Raw genomic sequence first — 8,584 nt, forward strand, 5'->3', positions numbered from 1 at the left:
ATTACATGGAGAGGGGGGACCTGATCCTAGATCATAATGAATCAGATTACATGGAGAGGGGGGACCTGATCCTAGATCATAATGAATCAGATTACATGGAGAGGGGGAACTGATCCTAGATCATAATGAATCAGATTACATGGAGAGGGGGGACCTGATCCTATGTCATAATGAATCAGATTACATTGAGAGGAGGGACCTGATCCTAGATCATAATGAATCAGATTACATGGAGAGGAGGGACCTGATCCTAGATCATAATGAATCAGATTACATGGAGAGGGGGGACCTGATCCTAGATCATAATGAATCAGATTACATGGAGAGGGGGACCTGATCCTAGATCATAATGAATCAGATTACATGGAGAGGGGGGACCTGATCCTAGATCATAATGAATCAGATTACTTGGAGAGGGGGGACCTGATCCTATGTCATAATGAATCAGATTCCATGGAGAGGGGGACCTGATCCTAGATCATAATGAATCAGATTAAATGGAGAGGGGGGACCTGATCCTAGATCATAATGAATCAGATTACATGGAGAGGAGGGACCTGATCCTAGATCATAATGAATCAGATTACTTGGAGAGGGGGACCTGATCCTAGATCATAATGAATCAGATTAAATGGAGAGGGGGGACCTGATCCTAGATCATAATGAATCAGATTACATGGAGAGGGGGACCTGATCCTAGATCAGCAATCCAACTCTGGGACACTGCCTGTATGAAACAGAACACATAGTTATAAAGTGTAGTTACAGCAGGTATTTACTGCCATCTAGTGGAAGATACCAATAAAACACTTTATTTTCAGGGTGGGGAGACGGCTGATTGAAACCGAAAGTAAAGTTGTTCTTTTGTTCAGGATCCATTTTGAGACGACAGAGCAGAAAACACTACATGGAGATTATTGAAAAATAAAGTAAGTATTTCTGAACAATAATCTATTCTAAAGGACAGAGTAAGAGAATGAATACTAGGAATGAGATATTACTAGTTAGTAGAACTGCTACTTGAGCTGAGTTGCTGACAGACAGCAGTTTTCAAAGTGGAAACTAATCAGTAGGTCTACATGTTATCAGTAAAACGTCTGGTAAAGATGGCGGAGGAGCTTTTACATTATATGGTTTTATGTTTATCTCAGGGTTTCTCAATCCTTTTGTTCTTACCAGCACGTACACACCTGATTCAACTAATCATTAAATATTTTATGACAGTTTAATATTTGAGGCATACAAATTAACATTCTCAAATAATTAAAACCTTTTGGGTTTGTAGGCCTGTTAACAATTATTATAGTCCTACAGTAACTCACATTCTGGAGGAAAAAACACAGCTAAACTTGGTTTCCAGTAAATTATATGTTTAGCTAAAATAATGTAAGAGAGATGTCTTGAAGAAACGCATCTGGGTTTAGAACTCTGTGTCTCAGTGCCCTGCGACAGTGGAAAGTTAGTTTTGCATGGCCCGGTGCTACAGGTGAGTGGAGTTTTTCTTTAAGGACCAATGGAATGGTCTAAAATGCGTAAACTCTGCGCACCCGGGGGAGCCGGGCAATGCAAAACAAATTCACCCTGTGACCGTTGTTTTATTTCCTTATATGAAACTGAAAGTAACTTTGTAGCCCACGCAGTTACAAAATGTCTGTTGAAACTGTGGCTCATATGTCTCTAGAACGTTAGAACAGTGGTGGAAAAAGTACTCAATTCTCATACTGGAGTAAAAGTAAAGACACCTTAATAGAAAATGACTCAATTAAAAGTGAAAGTCACCCAGTAAAATACTTCTTCAGTAAAAGTCAAAGTATTTGGTTTCAAATATAATTAAGTATCAAAAGTAAATGTAATTGCTAAAATATACTTAAGCATCAAAAGTAAAAGTAAAGTAGTGATAATTTAAAATTCCTTTTATTAAGCAAACCAGACGGCACAATTTTCTTGTTATTTTAATTTACGGATAGCCAGGGTCACACTCCAACACTCAGACATCATTTAAAAATGAAGCATTTGTGTTTAGTGAGTCTGTCAGATCAGAGGCAGGGGATGACCAGGGATGTTCTCTGTTTAGTGAGTCCTTCAGATCAGAGGCAGTAGGGATGACCAGGGATGTTCTCTGTTTAGTGAGTCCTCCAGATCAGAGACAGTAGGGATGACCAGGGATGTTCTCTGTTTAGTGAGTCCTCCAGATCAGAGGCAGTAGGGATGACCAGGGATGTTCTCTGTTTAGTGAGTCCGCAGTAGGGATGACCAGGGATGTTCTCTGTTTAGTTAGTCCTCCAGATCAGAGGCAGTAGGGATGACCAGGGATGTTCTCTGTTTAGTTAGTCCTCCAGATCAGAGGCAGTAGGGATGTTCTCTTGATAAGTGTTCAAATTGGACCGTTTTCTGTCCTGCTAAGCATTCAACATGTAACGAGTACTTTTGGGTGTCAGGGAAAATGTATGGAGTAAATAGTACATCTTTTTCTTCATGAATGTAGAGAAGTAAAAGAGAAAGTTGTTAAAAATATATTTCTCAAAGAGATAATGAATGAATGAGAACAATTGACATTCAAGAATTAGTCACTGTGTTGACCACAACCAACATGCTGGATCTCTGTTTAGTTGTCACTGTGTTGACCACAACCAACATGCTGGATCTCTGTTTAGTTGTCACTGTGTTAACCACAACCAACATGTTGGATCTCTGTTTAGTTGTCACTGTGTTAACCACAACCAACATGCTGGATCTCTGTTTAGTTGTCCCTGTGTTGACCACAATCAACATGTTGGATCTCTGTTTAGTTGTCACTGTGTTAACCACAACCAACATGTTGGATCTCTGTTTAGTTGTCACTGTGTTAACCACAACCAACATGCTGGATCTCTGTTTAGTTGTCACTGTGTTAACCACAACCAACATGCTGGATCTCTGTTTAGTTGTCCCTGTGTTGACCACAACCAACATGCTGGATCTCTGTTTAGTTGTCCCTGTGTTGACCACAATCAACATGTTGGATCTCTGTTTAGGGGTCAGTGCTCTAAAATGAGTCTCTCTGGGGAGAGAGAGGAGGGGGGCCCTGCCTCTAAAATGCATCTCTCTGGGGGACATGACACCAAAGCTAAGAGGTAAGATGACAATTTTATGAAGAATTTATTAACTTTATTTCCAAAATAAATAGCTATCTTAAGATGAATGCAGTTACTGTAAATCTCTCTGGATAAGAGCATCTGCTAAATCAGGGGTTCTCAATCCGGGGTCTGTGGAGGTACTGCAGGGGTTCTCAATCCGGGGTCTGTGGAGGTACTGCAGGGGCTCCACGGCACCCTGACTGTACTCGTTGCAATGTAACACATTTGATAGAATTTTCACATGACACGACCACTTTGCCTACTCTTAATTATTGCCTAATATAATGGAATGCATATTTTCTTTACCAATTCTGATCGTTGTTACAAGAAGAATTTTGACAATATTCCCGTTATATCAACACACTCTTCACACCCGTTTAACAACTCTAAATAGCTTTGGCATAGTAGGCATCAAGTCCCTTGCCAATAATGTTGCCTGCAACGTTGCATACAATGTTCATTTTCATCGAACACAGATTACGCCCTAGATGTCTTCAATTGCCCAATTTATAGCCATGCCAAATTTAGGATAATTTTTTTAACAATGTGATGTTGTGCTCCCAAGGGAGAACTTGAAATAACATGATGTGGATAATTAAATAATCAAAAGAAAAACGTGTTAATTTTACACTCAGAAAAGAAGGTTCCTTATAGAACCAAAAAGGCTTCTATCACTTCCTTAATATATGGAATCACTAAAAGTGATATATATTTTGGGGTTCAGTGAAGAAGAACCTCTAGAGTTCTGATCAACGAATGGTGAATGTTTTGAGGATGTGAACCCAGCAGCCCTCCAGTGGTCAGATCAATTCCACCTGTTTTTTCCAGCGCCCGGCCCGGGATTCAAACCAGCCACCTTTCAGCCACAGGTCCAACTCCTGCCACAGCTCCAACTCCTTAATCGCTGGGCGAAAACCTGAGTTAATCTTGGGAAATTAGCATAAATTAATCTGCCAAAATGAAGACAAAATGCTTTGGAGACATACATGGTATCACTTGTTATACATAAGTATTATACATAAATCATTGCCAAAAGGACAGGACATATATTATTTATGGATTGATCATATCAAATATCAAAACATTATTTTAACTACTACAAAGCATTTACATGTGGCTCAGGAACCACTGACTCACTGCATTGTTCTATAGTATTATCAAGACACCTGCTGTTAACTCTTAACTACTTAGGACAGCTCACGAGGTGTTCTAAATATCTGCTGACTAGGTGGGACTAGAGATTTCATGCATAGCTTTAATTTATTCCCCGAAGTGTCAAATGTCTTTATTCTCAGCACTTATACGACCACTTCTCTACTCTGAGACGCTTTGTGGATATGGGCCTAGATCTCAAAATATTGTTATAAAAAAAGTGGAACGTTTGTTTAACATAATAATAAAAAATGAATATTACTAATGTAACCCACTGTAAAGACTGGGCTTAGTTGATTGTGTTGCACTGCTCAAGTCCGCGTTCTGGAACTGTCCGAGTCCACGTCCGGTGTGGCACCAAGAATATTGTCCGGTTACGCGCAGAGTGGACTAAGGTAAATTTTGGGGAATAACGATGGAGTTTGTTACAGTGTTGAAACGCCAAACTTTATTGTTCAATTAGCTTTTTGCTTTACGGTCAGGGACAGGATGAGTGTAGCCAGATCCTTTTCACTCTCTATCCTTGTTTCATTTTGTGGTTCACCGGATTCGTCATCATCATCGAGACAAACGACAGACGAACGTCCTGCTAGCTAGCCAAGCTAGTCGGTAAAGCTAGGTAAGCTAGCTAGCTACTCTACCAGCAGCATCCTAGTTATCCTAGCTAGTCGGTACAGCTAGGTAAGCTAGCTAGCTACTCTACCAGCAGCATCCTAGTTATCCTAGCTAGTCGGTACAGCTAGGTAAGCTAGCTAGCATCTCTACCAGCAGCATCCTAGTTATCCAAGCTAGTAGGTACAGCTGGGTAAGCTAGCTAGCTAGCTACCCTACCAGCAGCATCCTAGTTATCCTAGCTAGTCGGTACAGCTGGGTAAGCTAGCTAGCTACTCTACCAGCAGCATCCTAGTTATCCTAGCTAGTTAGTACAGCTAGGTAAGCTAGCTAGCTACTCTACCAGCAGCATCCTAGTTATCCTAGCTAGTTGGAACAGCTGGGTAAGCTAACTAGCTACTCTACCAGCAGCATCCTAGTTATCCAAGCTAGTCGGTACAGCTGGGTAAGCTAGCTAGCTAGCTACTCTACCAGCAGCATCCTAGTTATCCTAGCTAGTCGGTACAGCTGGGTAAGCTAGCTAGCTACTCTACCAGCAGCATCCTAGTTATCCTAGCTAGTCGGTACAGCTGGGTAAGCTAGCTAGCTACTCTACCAGCAGCATCCTAGTTATCCTAGCTAGTTAGAACAGCTGGGTAAGCTAACTAGCTACTCTACCAGCAGCATCCTAGTTATCCTAGCTAGTCGTTACAGCTAGGTAAGCTAGCTAGCTACTCTACCAGCAGCATCCTATTTATCCTAGCTAGTCGTTACAGCTAGGTAAGCTAGCTAGCTACTCTACCAGCAGCATCCTAGTTATCCTAGCTAGTCGGTACAGCTAGGTAAGCTAGCTAGCTACTCTACCAGCAGCATCCTAGTTATCCTAGCTTGTCGGTACAGCTAGGTAAGCTAGCTAGCTACTATACCAGCAGCATCCTAGTTATCCTAGCTAGTCGGTACAGCTAGGTAAGCTAGCTAGCTACTCTACCAGCAGCATCCTAGTTATCCTAGCTAGTCGGTACAGCTGGGTAAGCTAGCTAGCTACTCTACCAGCAGCATCCTAGTTATCCAAGCTAGTTGGTACAGCTAGGTAAGCTAGCTAGCATCTCTACCAGCAGCATCCTAGTTATCCAAGCTAGTCGGTACAGCTGGGTAAGCTAGCTAGCTAGCTACCCTACCAGCAGCATCCTAGTTATCCTAGCTAGTCGGTACAGCTGGGTAAGCTAGCTAGCTACTCTACCAGCAGCATCCTAGTTATCCTAGCTAGTCGGAACAGCTGGGTAAGCTAGCTAGCTACTATACCAGCAGCATCCTAGTTATCCTAGCTAGTCAGAACTGCTAGGTAAGCTAGCTAGCTACTATACCAGCAGCATCCTAGTTATCCTAGCTAGTCGGTACAGCTAGGTAAGCTAGCTAGCTACTCTACCAGCAGCATCCTAGTTATCCTAGCTAGTCGGTACAGCTATGTAAGCTAGCTAGCTACTCTACCAGCAGCATCCTAGTTATCCTAGCTAGTCGGTACAGCTAGGTAAGCTAGCTAGCTACTCTACCAGCAGCATCCTAGTTATCCTAGCTAGTTGGAACAGCTAGGTAAGCTAGTTCGCTACTCTACCAGCAGCATCCTAGTTATCCTAGCTAGTCGGAACAGCTGGGTAAGCTAGCTAGCTACTATACCAGCAGCATCCTAGTTATCCTAGCTAGTCAGTACTGCTAGGTAAGCTAGCTAGCTACTATACCAGCAGCATCCTAGTTATCCTAGCTAGTCGGTACAGCTAGGTAAGCTAGCTAGCTACTCTACCAGCAGCATCCTAGTTATCCTAGCTAGTCGGTACAGCTATGTAAGCTAGCTAGCTACTCTACCAGCAGCATCCTAGTTATCCTAGCTAGTCGGTACAGCTAGGTAAGCTAGCTAGCTACTCTACCAGCAGCATCCTAGTTATCCTAGCTAGTCGGTACAGCTAGGTAAGCTAGTTCGCTACTCTACCAGCAGCATCCTAGTTATCCTATCCTCCCTCTCTCGTTGACGGATGCTGGCTACCTCTGTCCGGTTCTCCTCTCTTCACTAGATGGACGGTAACTTTAGTGTTTAACCCCTCTGTATCCAAGGACCAATCTTTTGAATATTTTTTTCGGGGCGCCTCAAGTAGGCTGGACACATTCCATTTTGTTTATTCTCAGCTGCCTCACCAACGTCTGAATGTGAATTAATAACTTTTAATTGCTAAATATTTCCAATAGATGGCAGCATAAGACCACGAAGCATCAGTTATAGGCTACAAGCAGCAATATGATTGACATAAAATAGCATGCAACCACAGACTATATGTCCCATGATTTTCTAAAATGGTCACTCATTAACATAACTTTAGTTAGCTATATATCTCGTTTTAGGGCTGTGTTGCTTTTAGGAGAGCAAATTAATAGTGACTAGAGCAGGTATTGAACCTCAGTATACATTTATTATAAAAAGTAATCTTAATATCTGATATTGCGAGTAAACAACCTCAGAATAGAAAAGACAAGAGTGCGTCTTCCAGCCCACCAATAAATTACATCATTCAACCCTCCCGGTTAGTAAATTTACCTCAACATGCCCCTGGAGAAGGCAGAGCGACGACACCAGCTTTTTACCAGGGCTGAGTTGACTACTAGAGAGAGAAGGCAGAGTGACGACACCAGCTTTTTACCGGGGCTGAGTTGACTACTAGAGATTGAAGGCAGAGTGACGACACCAGCTTTTTACCGGGGCTGAGTTGACTACTAGAGAGAGAAGGCAGAGTGGCTCGATGCTGGTTGATGAATTTGACAATTTTTCTCAACTAGAGGTGACTAAATTAATGTTCAGACTTATTGATAATCGTTATATTAATGAAGTATAATTTCAAAACATGAGCATAAAAACAGGTAATAATAAACATGAATCATCATTATATTACTTCACAGTAATCTGCTAAATGCTTTTTCAGTCTCTTGCGTTAGCAGTGTGTAAAGGGACAGAAAGAAGCGCGGGGAGTGGTGGTGTATCCAGGGAGAAAACTAAACTAATCTTCTGAAATGTCATTTGTGGTCTTATGCTCCCATCTATTGGAATTATATAGCAACTGCAGTAGTACTGAATAATGTGTAATTCTTTACTAAAGTAGAAATTACTCAGAATTGCAAAATATAACATTTTCTAGTTCCTTTTACCACTTATAATAAAATAAAATGTTTATAGCATAACAAACAATTAAAATGACATAAAACAAAAACACCATACATTTAATTAATTATATATATAACAACTATTTATTTAGATGGGTAACATTATCTGCCAAAGTAACAGCCCTGTAGACAAAGAAGAGCTCTCCAGTAGGTACCAAAACATTCAAAGGACATTTTCCCAAAAGTGAGGTTACAAGTTGATCAACTTTGAAAGCAGAATTACTTTCCCATTGTTCCTCAACTGTAGTGTATAGCATTATACCATATACCATTTTGTAGCTCTGAGTCTCTACTTTTATCCAACGTAAAAAACACCATTTTATATTTTCTACATATGACCGAATTGAAACGGTCGGTCACAGTTGAGAGTGAGGCAGATATATAGCATTTGGTAAAAAATATTATTTGTCTCTCTGAAATGAAGTGATAGATTTTAAACAAATACATGTCTGTCATTGAACATGTCATGATTAGATAGTGAAAAAACACACCAATCTCTTTAATAATTTCTTTAAACAATA

At 40.9% G+C, this 8,584-nt stretch overlaps 1 long non-coding RNA gene across 1 annotated transcript; it reads left to right on the top strand.

Annotated features, from left to right (window-relative positions):
* The first annotated feature begins 812 nt into the window (after window positions 1-812).
* Window positions 813-4,538, top strand: LOC123732653 (uncharacterized). Its single transcript, XR_006763329.1, has 3 exons — window positions 813-929; window positions 3,015-3,113; window positions 3,945-4,538. It is a non-coding gene; the product is annotated as an uncharacterized lncRNA (long non-coding RNA).
* Window positions 4,539-8,584: the final 4,046 nt, after the last annotated feature.

Source organism: Salmo salar, unplaced genomic scaffold (assembly GCF_905237065.1).
Source record: "Salmo salar unplaced genomic scaffold, Ssal_v3.1, whole genome shotgun sequence".
In the NCBI taxonomy this organism is placed as follows: domain Eukaryota; kingdom Metazoa; phylum Chordata; class Actinopteri; order Salmoniformes; family Salmonidae; genus Salmo; species Salmo salar.